Genomic DNA, 13,900 nt, shown 5'->3' with positions numbered 1-13,900 from the left:
GTTCAAATGTGTGTGAAATCTTACGGGACTTAACTGCTAAGGTCGTCAGTCCCTAAGCCTACACAGTACTTAACCTAAATTATCCTAGGGACAAGCACACACACCCATGCCCGATGGAGGACTCGAACCACCGCCGGGACCAGCCGCACAGTCCATGACTGCAGCGCCTAAGACCGCTCGGCTAATCCCGCGCGATTTAGCGTTCGAATGGCCAGTGTTCACCTTTGCCTCCGACTGTGGTCAGTGTTCCATAGAGAATTTTGAAGAACGACAACGAACACATGTCCTGTTTGTCCATCCTGTTTTTACCGTTACGTTGATTTTTGATCTGCGTTGGTAGCAAAGAAAGTTCACAGCATTACATCCATGATGTAAAGAAGGGACAACCCAACATAAAGTTCGCTTCGGCAATGGAGAGGGAAAGGAAAATGCCGTTCTTACAGGCACTGGTTAATCGGAATGTAAATTGTCGGCTTGGTCACTTGGTGATTCATAAGCCAACCTACCTGGACCGATATCTCAACTAGTAAAGTTTCCATCATACTGCCCACAACAAAGCTGTGCAGGAGCCCCCGATACATTGAGCTGAAACTATGTGAAACGAGATCTACACTACGTGATCAAAGTATCCGGACTCCCCCAAAACCATACCTTTCTCATATTAGGTGCATTGCGCTGCAACCTAGTGCCAGGTACTCCACATCAGCGACCTCAGTAGTCATTATCATCGCCAGAGAGCAGAATGGGGCGCTCCGCGGAACTCACGGACTTCGAACGGGGTCAGGTGATTGAGTTTCACTGGTGTATGCGAGATTTCCACATTCCTAAACATCCCTAGGTCCACTGTTTCCGATGTGACAGTGAAGTGGAAACGTGAAGGGACACGTACAGCACAAAAGCGTACAGGCCGACCTCGTCTGTTGACTGACAGAGACCGCCGACAGTTGAAGATGATCGTAATGTGTAATAGGCAGACATATATCCAGACCATCACGCAGGAATTCCAAACTGCATCAGGATCCACTGCAAGTACTATGAAAATTAGGAGGGAGGTGAGAAAACTTTGATTTCAGGTCGAGCGGCTGCTCATAAGCCACACATCACGCCGGTAAATGACAAACGACGCCTCGCTTAGTGTAAGGAGCGTAAACATTGCACAATTGAACAGTGGAAAAATTTTGTTTGAAGTGACGAATCACGGTACAGACTGTGGCGATCCGATGGCAGGGTGTCAGTATGGCGAATGCTCGGTGAATGTCATCTGCCAGTGTGTGTAGTGCCAACTGTAAAATTCGGAGGCGGTGGTGTTAAGGTGTGGTCGTGTTTTTCATGGAGGGGGCTTGCACCCGTTGTTGTTTTGCGTGGTACCATCACAGCACAGCGCTACATCGATGTTTTAAGCACCTTCTTGCTTCCCACTGTTGGAGAGCAATTCGGGGATCTGTCAGCAAGTTTAAGGGGGGGTCAACACCATATTGAATTCCAGCATTACCGATGGAGGGCGCTACGAAGTTGTAAGTCGTTTTCAGCCAAGTGTCCGGATACTTCTGATCACATAGTGTATCTCGGAGCTGAAATGATCCATTTTACCTCTGTGTTTAGTCAAAATGGTATCGGAAAATTTCCGAGAAAAGTGGAAATTCGAGCATTTTTGCTTTCAGCAGCTTTTTTTTATTTACTTCTTTTATCCATATTTATAATGGCCCAGTTTAGCCTTTGAGTGTGATGTACTTGCGTTACATTGAAGACGTTTTACACCTTGGGAAGCCTTAACTCTCAAAATTCTGAGCGCCCATTCTTCACTAACAATAAAGAGTTATTTTTAATACGTTTTCTTTGCGAAATTCAACAAAACTGTACTTTCGTTCTTATTTCTTTTTCTAATAATATCCGTTCATTCACTGGATATACTATTGCAATCAGGTGTTCACTCGTCGATTTTTGAGAATAGAAAAACTTTCACTAACATTTGTTGACAACTGCCAATGACCCTGTTAAAGAGGATCGAAGGCAGACATTGACGGCAGTCCCATGCCCTTGGGGATGGGAAACCGGCCTTAAAATGTGGAAGAATCAGCAATGATCAACGGCATGAGGATGCAGAAGGCAACGTAAACCACTGCGTAACAGACGTATAGGGTATATTCACAGGATATGTAGCCTGTCATTGAAAAGTGTCGTGATGATCTCTTCAATAGCAAAAGATGCCGATCAGTCCCCCCTTTCGGATCTTCGCGAGGGGACTGCCAAGGCTGAGGTTATCATAGGAAAAAGATTGAATAACCAGCGAAATGGTAACGTTCTACGAGTCTGAGCATGGAATGTCGGAAGCTTGAACGTGATAGTGTAATACAGGCACGCGTCAAGCAAAGCAAAGTTCTGGTGCAATGTCAATTAGCAATTTTTGAGAACATTTCCGTTGGAGAACAGCGGTTTTTTAATTACTTAAAAATGAACATGAACAGTCACAGCTGCAAGAAACGTCTTTTTAATGAGGTCACCGCTTTCGGTCTGTTTTAGACCATCTTCAGACCTCACACCATGATGCTAGCTAGAATGGTGTGAATGGAGTAGGCGTTAGCAGTTGGCGTTCGTGGACTCGTAGAGCCTGCTCCATTCACACACACGATCGAGCATCACGGTATCAGGTCTGAATATGGTCTAAAACAGACCGAAGGCGGTAACCTTATTAAAAAGAAGAAGTTTCTTTCAGTTGTGACTGTTCATGTTCATTTTTAAGAATGTTAATTGTTCTGTGACGGGATACATTGTAAGAACTGCAACGGGAATGGGAATTACTCTCATTAATTTTAAACAGAAATATGTTTTGAATTAAATTCCCACAGTAGCTAACTGCGCGTGTTATCGATTTTTCATTCTATTCTGATGAAGTCAGGCGCAGAGATCGCTCCCGGATAGCGGTAAATTGGCTGAAGCATGACTGTGAAAACGCAGTACATTGAGACGAAATATGCAGCAGTGCACAGCAACATTAATCAGATTTCGTGTTTAAAACAAATCAGATTACAGGTTCTAAAATAAATGATGTAATTAAGCATGTGATTGTGCGCGGGTGGAGCGCAATCATCACATCACCGAACGCCTCACAGCGGAAGTAAATACCTGAAACATAGAATATACTTATACAGAAGTGATACGTGATGGGTTTATGTAATAAATAATAACTCATTGTATCTCAGAATACGACGATCTGAACACTACAAGTATGGACGTCTTTCTTTAAGAAAACAGATGAGAGAAGAAGGGTCCGAAAGATTCTGGGGAAGCTCGTTTGTTTAGCAAAAAAGACAACGAAAATATGACACTGATATTACTACATACAGATCAGAGATATTTCTTCATAATAGTCAACTGAACTGGTGAAAGTTAATATGCTACAGTAGGGATGGAAGAAAATCTTAAAACAGAAAAGCAAATGCTCGATCTAGACATAGTGGTGATCAGTGAACTGAAACGGAAAGAAGATGGGGGATTTCTGATCAAACGAATATAGAGTTATATCAACAGCAGCATAAAATATTATAACGAAAGTACGATTCGTTATGAATAGGAAAGTAGCACAAAGAGAGAATTACTGCGAAAAGTTAGTGAGGTATACACGCCAACATTACAATCAGGAGATGAAAAGATAAAGTATATCAGGATATTCAGTGGGTAAATCAGTACGTAAAGGTAGACAAAAATCTAATAATAATGGAGTAGGATTGGAGTTCTGTTGTAGGGGGTAGACCAGAAGAAAGAGTTACGGTAGAGTATAGGCTTGGTAGTAGGAATGAGAAAGGTGAAGCCTAATTGAGTTGTGCAATAAATTTCAGCTAATAATAGAAGCTGCGTTCTTTGTTCGAGTAGTCAGAGACACTTCCGAGCAGACCATCTTTCTCCTCTGGTGGGATGTTCTTCCTCGTCCGCCATCGTGGTTTTAGAGCATCCCCAGGACATAGAAAAGTCACCGAAAATTCCATCCATTTTTCTCGTCTGTAGGACAGGGCTTCGAATTCTGTTCCAATTTTCCCGTCTGTGCTTAGGCACCGGTGAGTGTTTGGAGAAGTGAGGAAAATAACGTCCCTGATTTCCGCAGCAGTAAATATAAAACTAAACCCACTCACATTTCAGAAAAGTGATGGATACCACAGCAGCTATAGGACTCAGAAATTTTTCTCTCTCTCTCTCTGGCAGTGCCTTCAAACAATCAACTAAAACTCGAAAAGCTGCGAGCGTACTGTTTAGTTACAGATATATTTATTTCGACTTCCAAATATAGTCGTTTTGGCGTGTAAAATAAGATGTTGCAACTGATATCAGTTTCGGGGTCCGTTTCTCACAAATGCACGCGAAGTGTCTCAGGGACACTTTCACAAGCGTGCCGCGATCGTTTTTAGAATGTGTTCAAGTATGGCGGTATACACCGCAAAATGAGGTAAGCCTCTGTGCAGCGATCTTTTTAGTTGGATTTAGTAACTCTTGAAGCAGCTAGTGCTCAAAGACAAGAGTATTTCCCACAAAAGCGCGCGAAGTCTCTCAGCGGCAGTTTCATAAGTGTGTCTCGATCTTTTTTTTTTTTTAGAGCCCGTGTTCAAGCGTTGCAATGATGGTATTCCTCGGAATTAAACGTGTAATTGTTTAAATATTCTCGCATCATCTGCAAAGCTCTTTCTCTCTCTTTGTGCAGTGGTACGTTTAGACCGTGTGACATCTTCAAGTTATGTATGTGACAATATTCCACAAAACCAGATGTAATAACTCCTGAAGCAGTTCGTGCTCAACAACAAAGGATATCCGTGCGCCGGGGATGGGAAGGAGGAGGAGGGCCGCGGGTACTTCCAACACGACAGGAAGTGATCAGCGCGCGGCTACCGCGTTGCCATGCCGTGAGTCGGCGCGCTCCCTGCTGCCTCTTGTGCTTCAGAAGACTGACTAACTGGACTTCTATCCAGTGATCTGCAGTTACAGCACACGCATTTATTTGTATGAGATGCAAAGCATAACTTGCCCCATCCTGCTGCATGTTCATTATTCCATGAAACGTATTCATCTTCACCAAATATCATTGCTATCGACACAGTCCTCACCTGCTTGCCTACAGCTAATATACTTCTCCTTCTCCAGCACGGACATCTCATCCACTGAACACAGTAAACAATTACGTCCGCACTCCCAGTCCAGCAGCTAGACACAGACTGAGTCCTTTTCCCCCCATTTCTCTCCCCAGACCGCCATCTTGGATTACGTCACAAGAGGCGTGAGGGGGAGGGCTGACAGCGCCCTCTGATGGCAGTGTTGTGAACTAGTTCAGCTGGACTCTGGACCTCATGGTGAACACACACTGGATGGAGCTGCTGCCTGCGACAACTCAAATTGTTTAAATAAACAATGTATGCAAAATGAAGACTTACATCCATCCTATCTGGCAGCCCTGCACTGACTGAATCCTTTTCCCATCAATTTCCTCATGAGGGAGGGGAGGGGAAGGGGCTTAGGTTAGCGTAGGTACCCCAACTGCCCTATTTTCCTGTCAAAATTTGCACTTCCCACCATGACGTCACTGCGACATTGCCACATCTGTGGCCACCATCTTAGATCCGCCATTTTTAATAAATTTGGCAAACAATACAGAGTGTGGTGACGCTCTCTTTCCTCCACTACTAATGTATCCATAAACAAATGGTCAAACCATCACGATTCCTGTCTTATCTCGATCATATCTCCTCACGAATTTACCACAGAGCCTATTATTATTATTATTATTATTATTCCATTCCGAAGAAGCATGATTTGTTGTAGCGACGCAAGTGTGTGAACGAAGATTAGAAATAAAAAGATAATTGCTTTACTCGAACATAATAGGTGCAGAATTATAGTCTAGGGCGCGGTTCTCACTGAAGCGATGCATAATGCAATATGAAACGTTATGCGACTAGCGACACAACATAGAAGCAACCTACATTGGTGGAACACATAGATAATTAGTTGAAGCGCAGAAACTGGTTCACACTGGTACGGCAGTAATACGACACAGGCACGTAGCTTTATTGTACTGCATGGAGCAACAGGGAGCGCCGGTTGTTACACAGCAACTGTGTAGTCATACATTTTGAGTCATCAGAAGAACTGTTGTATGTAATAGATGCAAAGCTGCGTCTGTTTCTCTACTTAGTTTTGTCAGTAAAACTTTAACTTCTGGGGTAAAAAATTCAAAAGCTGTGTTTTTAACTTCACATTCGTTTTCCGCTATGCTTAGTTTCTCATTCGATTTTAAGGAAACTATGCGTTTGAAAAGAACTGATTTTTTCTCATCATTAGTCCCGCATCGGAACTTGGTAACGAAATAGTTTTCTTTTCACCATTGTTCATAATTATTGTAATATGTTGCAAATAAATAAACCACTGCGCATATTTTGATTTACATTTGCAGTGACGAATGTAGTCGCTGGCCAGTTTACGTTTTGTGCGTTTTAAGTCACGCATTGCTGTATGAGACATAGCTAACACATCGGAATTGTTTTTATCGGTGGATGGAGAGCCAATCCTCTCTCCACTCTCGAGCAAATTCGTAAGATATTCTGGAGATTATCCGCAGTGAGGTTGCCAGCTAAGTACCTCGGGTGTGTCTGTTGCCGCCTGCTACGTTGCAGTACAGAGAGGGCTCGTGTCTCACATTTTCGTATGCTGTCGATACAAAGGTGAAGCTGGAAATGAAAAATCTAACTGAAATGAAGAGACGCCAGGAATCATCAGCTTATGATGCTGACTGGATGCTCCTTCAGTGAGTGTTCCATGACTGCAGGCAATTTTGTCATAGGCACAGAAGATATTTGAAGGCTAAATATCTGTTACTTTTCAATGATCAGCTGAACGAAGCTGAGAATTACGTGTCTGAATTTCCCTTATCATTATGGGCCTCTTCCATTTCTACATATTCATTGTGTACCCCTACACAAAGTTCACCATCGATGGTGACTGAGCTCACTTCACATCCGGCAACGTTTCTTCTGACTGCGCCTCAAGCTGAATTACATACTGACTTCGAAATTCAGCAGTTGTAGAAGTACTATCCTAGCTTTATTAATTTTAAGCCATTATATATACCTCACTGAATAAATTATCATATTAGATGCAATTGCACGAAATAAACTTTTCATATTGTTTTTAATGTCATTCAAATGTTGCACCAACTTGAAAATTAGCACGGATTTAGAAAGCATCGCTTATGCGAAACTCATATTGCCTTTTTTTCACCTGACATCCTGCGGACCATGGATGAAGGGCAAAAGGCACATTCCATATTTCTAGATTTCCGGAAAGTGTTTGACACGGTGCCTCACTGCAGCCTGTTAATAAAGGTACGACCATACGGAATATCTTTCCACATATGTGAGTGACTCGAAGACTTCTTGAGTAATAGAACCCAGCACGTTGTTTTGTGTGGCGAGTGTTTCTCAGAGACAAGGGTATGGTCAGGAGTTCCCCAAGGAACTGGCGGACAGAATGAGCAGTAATGTGTGGCCTTTAGCTGATGATACCGTATGCACGGAAAGGTTTCGTTGACTGACTGTACGAGGATAGAAGATGACTTAGACAAAGTTTGTAGTCGGCGGCAGCTAGCTAGAAAAATGTAAGTTAATGCAGATGAGTAGGAAAAGCAATTTCGAAATGTTCGAATACAGCATCGGTAGCGTGCTGCTTGACACAGCCACATCGATTAAATATCTGGACATGACGTTGCAGAGCGATATGAAGTGGAACAAGCATCCTAGGACGGTAGTCGAGAAAGCGAATGTTCGACCTCGGTTTACTGGAAAAATTGTAGGAAAGTGTAGCCCATATGTAAAGGAGACAGCGTACAGAACAATAGTGCGACCCGTTCTTGAATACAGCTCGAGTGTGTGGGATCTCCACCAAGTCGGATTAAAGGAAGACACAGAAGCAGCCCAAAGGTGGGCTGCTAGATTTCTCACCGTAGGTTCGTTCAGCAGGCAAGTGTTACAGTGGGCTTTGCTTCGTGAACTCAAATGGGAATCCACGGAAGAAAGACGATGATCATTTCGCGAGGCACTATTGAGAAAATTTATAGAACCGGCATTTCATGTCGACTGCAAAGCGATTCTACTGCCGCCAACGTACATTTTGAGTAAGGTCTAAGAAGATAAGGGACGTTAGCGAGGCATGCAATGCTCGTTTCTCCCTCGCGTCATTTGCAAGTGGAACAAAAAAGGAAATGGCTAGTAGAGGTAGTCGTGGTACTCTCCACCATGCACCATACGGTGGCTTGCGAAGTATGTATGCAGAAGTAGATGTTGATGTAGATACACTATTGTAATGAGCAGCCTGTCAGCAAGAGAAATAGCTCGTGTCTTGATTTGTGAGAGTAGGTGGCACTGGTTGCTCCTAAAAATGGAAACTGTCTGGACTGATTCGGTGGAACTCGTGGAATTTGTGTTCGTCTTCAGACAGCTCAGAAGAAACCACAGCCTAAGTGTATTAGATACTTACAGCGTTGCACGGGGCACCCAAAACTACCTTTTCTTTTTCAGTTTTCAGGGCTTTAAATAACAATAAAGCTCAGTACCATCCTCTTCAGCACAGAGCTCATGATTTCAACTGAGCCAGAAAAGTTGTTCGTGCCGTCCTGTTGCTCGTATCGCAGTTGTGGCAACACGAGTGTGATGGCAGCGCAGCCGTCACCAAATCAGTTACTGACAATTTTCGTCTGCAAAAGCGTCATTTATAATTACATAAAACGAAAAACTTGTGGAAGTAGTACCCAAGTTTATTATTAAGAACTTTTAGTAGGTATCTGATGATAATGATGTTTTATTTTTCTGAAGTGTGGCACTGTACTTCAGAAAATAGCCGAAAATGACGTCATCGCATATTGTTTTCGATCTGGAAAATCGTGATGAACTCGTTCAAATTTTCAAATAGCATATTCAAAGTCTCCAGTTATTAATACTGACACATCTTTAGCGCCAACAAAAGTGAATTTTGCCAACAACAATGCAACTGAACATAACTGATTATGCACGACCTGATAGGATAACAAATTACAGTGCGTTATAAATGGTTTTCATTCTTCCACAACAAAACAAGTAGTCTATAAATTATTTTGACATTTCTTACTTCCGTGTTAGCGCTAATTTTTCATCCGGTGTTATTCGATACAAATATCTATTTGATGAACTCTTCCATAGCCACGACACAGTTAAACTAGGCAATATTTAATCTGAAGAACACATGGGCCTCCTTGTCGTCATTTAATAAATGTCGACTGATAAGTGTAGTAAAGAAACAGTTGTGAAACCTTGTCTTACAGATGCGAAGTGTTTCAGCTGTAAGCGATTGCGCCAAAGCCGCTGCCCTAAAACTGGTGCTCTCGTATGGTACTCAACCGGTTGGTCAAACTTCGAATATCGTTTTCCTAAAACAGTTTAAGCAGACAATAGTACTACAGCAGCATTCTGAGTATGTAACGCAATCGTGAGAAACTTGCGTGGGTGATTTCCTTGGGCGTATGAAACCAGGAGTTGCTGAGAACACAGTACGGTTACTTGATCATTAGACTTAATGCTTGCTGCGTCTCATCCAGCGAAATACTCTTCTTAGTGAAGAAGTACAATGAATGTTATTCTTAACCGAGAACTCGTCTGCTATGCACAGCCTTAATGACTTCCGGTATCACGATAACTTCTGTCACTTATGAGAAAATATGGAACAACACTTCGTCCAAACGTTACACATACACAGAGCGCTTTAGAAGCTCACGATCAAACTCTGAGGAACAATGTATTACATTATTACATATAGCTCGTCACTTCTTTGTGTCTAGGAATAAATTATTTCTAACACACCCTTTACGCATATGAACTAAGCACGTTACTCATCGTGCTACATGATATGGTACACTCGACTTGCAGATAGTTCTTACTCTGTTTCTGTGCCTTCAGAATGCCGTTTACGTGTGAAGTTTTTCATCCAGCGTGGACAACGAATTTTTGAGACCTATAACATGACTACGCCTCGAAGAGAACCATTAAGGCAATGGAAGAATTTCTTACTCACTCGACAGCATTTGTGGTGGACTTTGTCAAGGTCACTTGGCCGCCGAACTTCCCCGGTGGGGCCTCCCGGCCAACGATGGCATACGCTCATTTCATTTCATTTTTTCGGCATTGAAGCAAGGATATTGTCAGGATTTTCTCAAAGGGAGGATCCGATATAGTAAAGAGAACCTTGAAAAGGTTCACGTTTTTCTGAGCAAGAAAAACTTCTGTTGGAAAAGTCTAATGCATATCCTCACCATTACACACACGCACACACTCAAATGTACAATTACATTTCTTTATTTCATACTATGATAAATTCACTCTATAGCCAAACAAATAAAATTCCAATATCCTGTGTTGCATCTTGTTAACAAAACACGCCTTAGTATTGTAATATGTTTCACTGTCACAGAGCAAAAGAATCTTAACGTTCGGTTGAATAACCTATAAAGGAAAATAGTTTCATATCTCTTTCGACAATAGGTATCATACTTGTATTTAATTTAAGACTTACCTGACGAAGCCAAGTCCGAATCCTTCAGCATATCAAAGCAGCCCAAGTTCCTCAATCAACACTAATTTTTTAAAAATTATCTTTTTTTATTACAGGATTAATCAGTACAAAGATTAATTAATAACAACATCTTGTTGTATTCCTGTTATCCTCCGCCAAGCCTCTTTATCCCTTTTGTCGATGCTGCGATGTTCCATTACTCCATTTATGTGGTCTGTCGAAGAACGTCGTGGTCTTCCGCACTTACGTTTCCGTTCATAAACCTTCTTTGGCCACTGATGATCTCGCATTCTCATCATATGTCCGTATCATTTTAATGATTTTCTTTTACTTCTAACTCTGTATCATCTGCCTTCATTCTAGCTCTTACTTCGTAATTAGTTTTTCTTTCGATTCTTGTTATTCTGGCACTCCTACGCAAATAATCCATTTCCACAGCTATTAGTCTTCTTTTGAGATCCGCAATTAACATCCATAGTTCTGATCCGTAGCATAGCACTGTTTCAACCATTATCGTACCTACTCTTTTCTTATTTCTGTTGGAAATACTCTTATCTCACCAAAACGAATTCATACACCCTAACACTTTTCTGCTTTGCTGTATTCTATATGTTACTTCTGTATGGTCCAATCCATTTTTATCAATATGTGCTCCGAGATATTTAAATTTCTCTAACTGTCTCGTAACTGCTTTGTCACTTATGTGTACTTCGAATTTAGCATCACTATTCATCATCAGATACCCTGTTTTTGTGAGACTCATTTGTAGTCTTCATCTGTTGTATTCCTGATATAATTATCGTATCATGAATTCAAGATCATAATCATCTTGTGCTATAATAGCTTGATAGTCAGCAAAACTTTATGAAAATATCTGTACATCGATGACAGTGATTCCCATTGCTCTGCAGCTGTTCTTCCAATTTCGGAGAGCCACTTCTACATATAAGTTGAACAAGATAGGTGACACACTGCAGCCTTGTCGCAAACCTTTAGTGACATTAAAAGGTTCTGATAACATTGAACCTCGTTTAATCTGTACCACATTATCTCTGTACATTTCAATAATAATTAATAAAAGGTGATCATCCACACCTATACCTTTCATAGCTTCCCAGAGCTTAGATCTAGGGACTGTATCGTAAGCTTTTGCTAAATCTACAAAGGCTATATGTAGCTCCTTCCCTACTGCTGTAAATTTCTCCATTAGTTGTTGTAAAATAAATAGGTTATCTGTACATGATCTGCTCTGCCTAAACCCGCTCTGGTCTTCCTCAATATAGTGGCAGACATTTTGTCTAATTTTTTCAAACATTATCATGCCAAATAAGTGTCTCATTGTACAGTGGACACTAACGCCTCTAAAGAAGTTTTTGTCCTTTCTGTTCCCTTCCTTGAATATAGAAACCATATATGACTTTTTTCCATTCTGGGGGAATTTCAATCCTTTTAATATAGTTTTTCATCAGGCAGGTTATTCGTTTCTTCAGATATCTTCCTCGAGCCTTCAGTAATTCAACAGGAATGTTTCCTGGGCCAGGTGATCGGCCATTCTTTATTTTAATTAATGCACAGTTCACTTCCTCTATTGTAATGTTTATATTTCGATCAGTTAATTCCATCTTTTCTTCATTCCCTTGCGTGTAATATGGCCTATGGTCAATTAAAAGGTCTGCATAATGCTTTTTCCATTCCTTTACGGGAATTAGGTTGTCTACTGCTTTGTTTACTTGTGTTTTCTTCATACTGGTAATTGTCCTCCACACTTCTGTTGTTTCTGATCCACCTATTAGACTCTCAATTTCAATATATTTCTGTTCCCAAATCTTGTTCTTTTCTAATTTAATTCTGTTTCTTAATTCGTAATTTGTTGCCCTGTAGTTTTGCCTGTCTTGTAGTGATTTAGTTGATAACCATTTTTTGTAGAGATTTTTCTTCTCCCTAATCAACATCTTCATAGCATCAGACATCCATGGAGGATCCCGTTTACCTAGACTCTCACTCTCAGTCCATAGTACCTCTAGAGAAAATTTTGTAAGTGCTTCTTTAATATTTTCATATTCTACTTCAACATTGTCATCGTCTGGAATCGCTTTTAGATCATTTTCTAATCTACACTGAAATAAATCCTTGATGCTGAACTGCTTCAGTAGAGAGAGCTTATACCTTGCCTGCTCTACTTTCTCATGATTGCTGTGGTAAGCCACTTGTCCAGTTGTTAATGGTTTTCTCCTAACTGGGTATGTCAACTTTGTTAAAACTAAGTAGTGATCAGATCCACAGTTGGCTGCCCGCATGACTCTGCAGAAGTAAACTACCATTTTTGGCCGTTTCTTGGTAATGATGTAACGAGGTATTGATTTCTGCTGTAATGATGGTCTCTTCTATGTATATCTGTGGATATCTTTATGTGAATAGTAAGTGTTCAGAATTTTCAAGTCATACTGGTTACAGAATTCTACAAGATTTTCTCCAGAACTATTAATGACATTTTCTCCATATCTTCCTACTACTGCGTCATTTACTTGTGAACCAACCCTCATATTAAAAGCTCCTGGTATTATTACTTCTTGGTGCTTTTTGACTGGGATGAGTAAATGGTCAAATTTCTGGTAGACATGCTCTATGGTTTGCTGTGTCACAGCATCGTTTGGTGCATACACCCCTATTATAACTGTTTCAGTGCCATATAACTTGATGGTAATAGTGACAATTCTTTCACATGTAAATGCATAGTCGTTGATGTAAGCGCTCAGAGCTTTGTTAATTAGAGTGGAAACGCCTGCTTTTGCTCGTTTATGTTTATCAACTCCAGACCAAAAATGGATGAAATTTCCAAATTTCTCATTCCCTTGTCCCTTCATTTTTGTTTCTGACAGAACAATTTTGTCCACCTTCAGTCGACTAATTTCATTCTCTATTTCGGTGTGTTTATTTGTCAGGCTTTGAACGTTCTGTGCACCAACTCTGAATGTCCTTTTCCTTGTCAACAATTGTCGTGAAGAGTTGCTACCCGATTTTAGAGGCTCCGCTTTAGATTCTCTAGCTTGTAGAAGTTTTTTTGTGGATAATGGGGTGCTGGCCCATTGACCCAGCCCCCAACTTGGAGGACCAGGATTTGATATCAGGGTTTACTCTCCTAGGAGGGTTGGCTTCACCACGCATATAGAGACCCCCCCCCCTTCCCTTGGTTGGTTTGAGGGGATTAAAGGGACCAGACTTCTACGGTCATTGGTCCCTTGTTCCAAGACTTGAAAAAAAAACACCAACACAGAGTAAAAACGAAAAATGGAAAAGATGACAGACGACACAGGACAAGAGAAAC

The sequence above is a fragment of the Schistocerca nitens genome, chromosome 2 (genome assembly GCF_023898315.1).
Source record: "Schistocerca nitens isolate TAMUIC-IGC-003100 chromosome 2, iqSchNite1.1, whole genome shotgun sequence".
NCBI lineage: Eukaryota > Metazoa > Arthropoda > Insecta > Orthoptera > Acrididae > Schistocerca > Schistocerca nitens.
Note: the sequence above shows the minus strand (reverse complement) of the source record.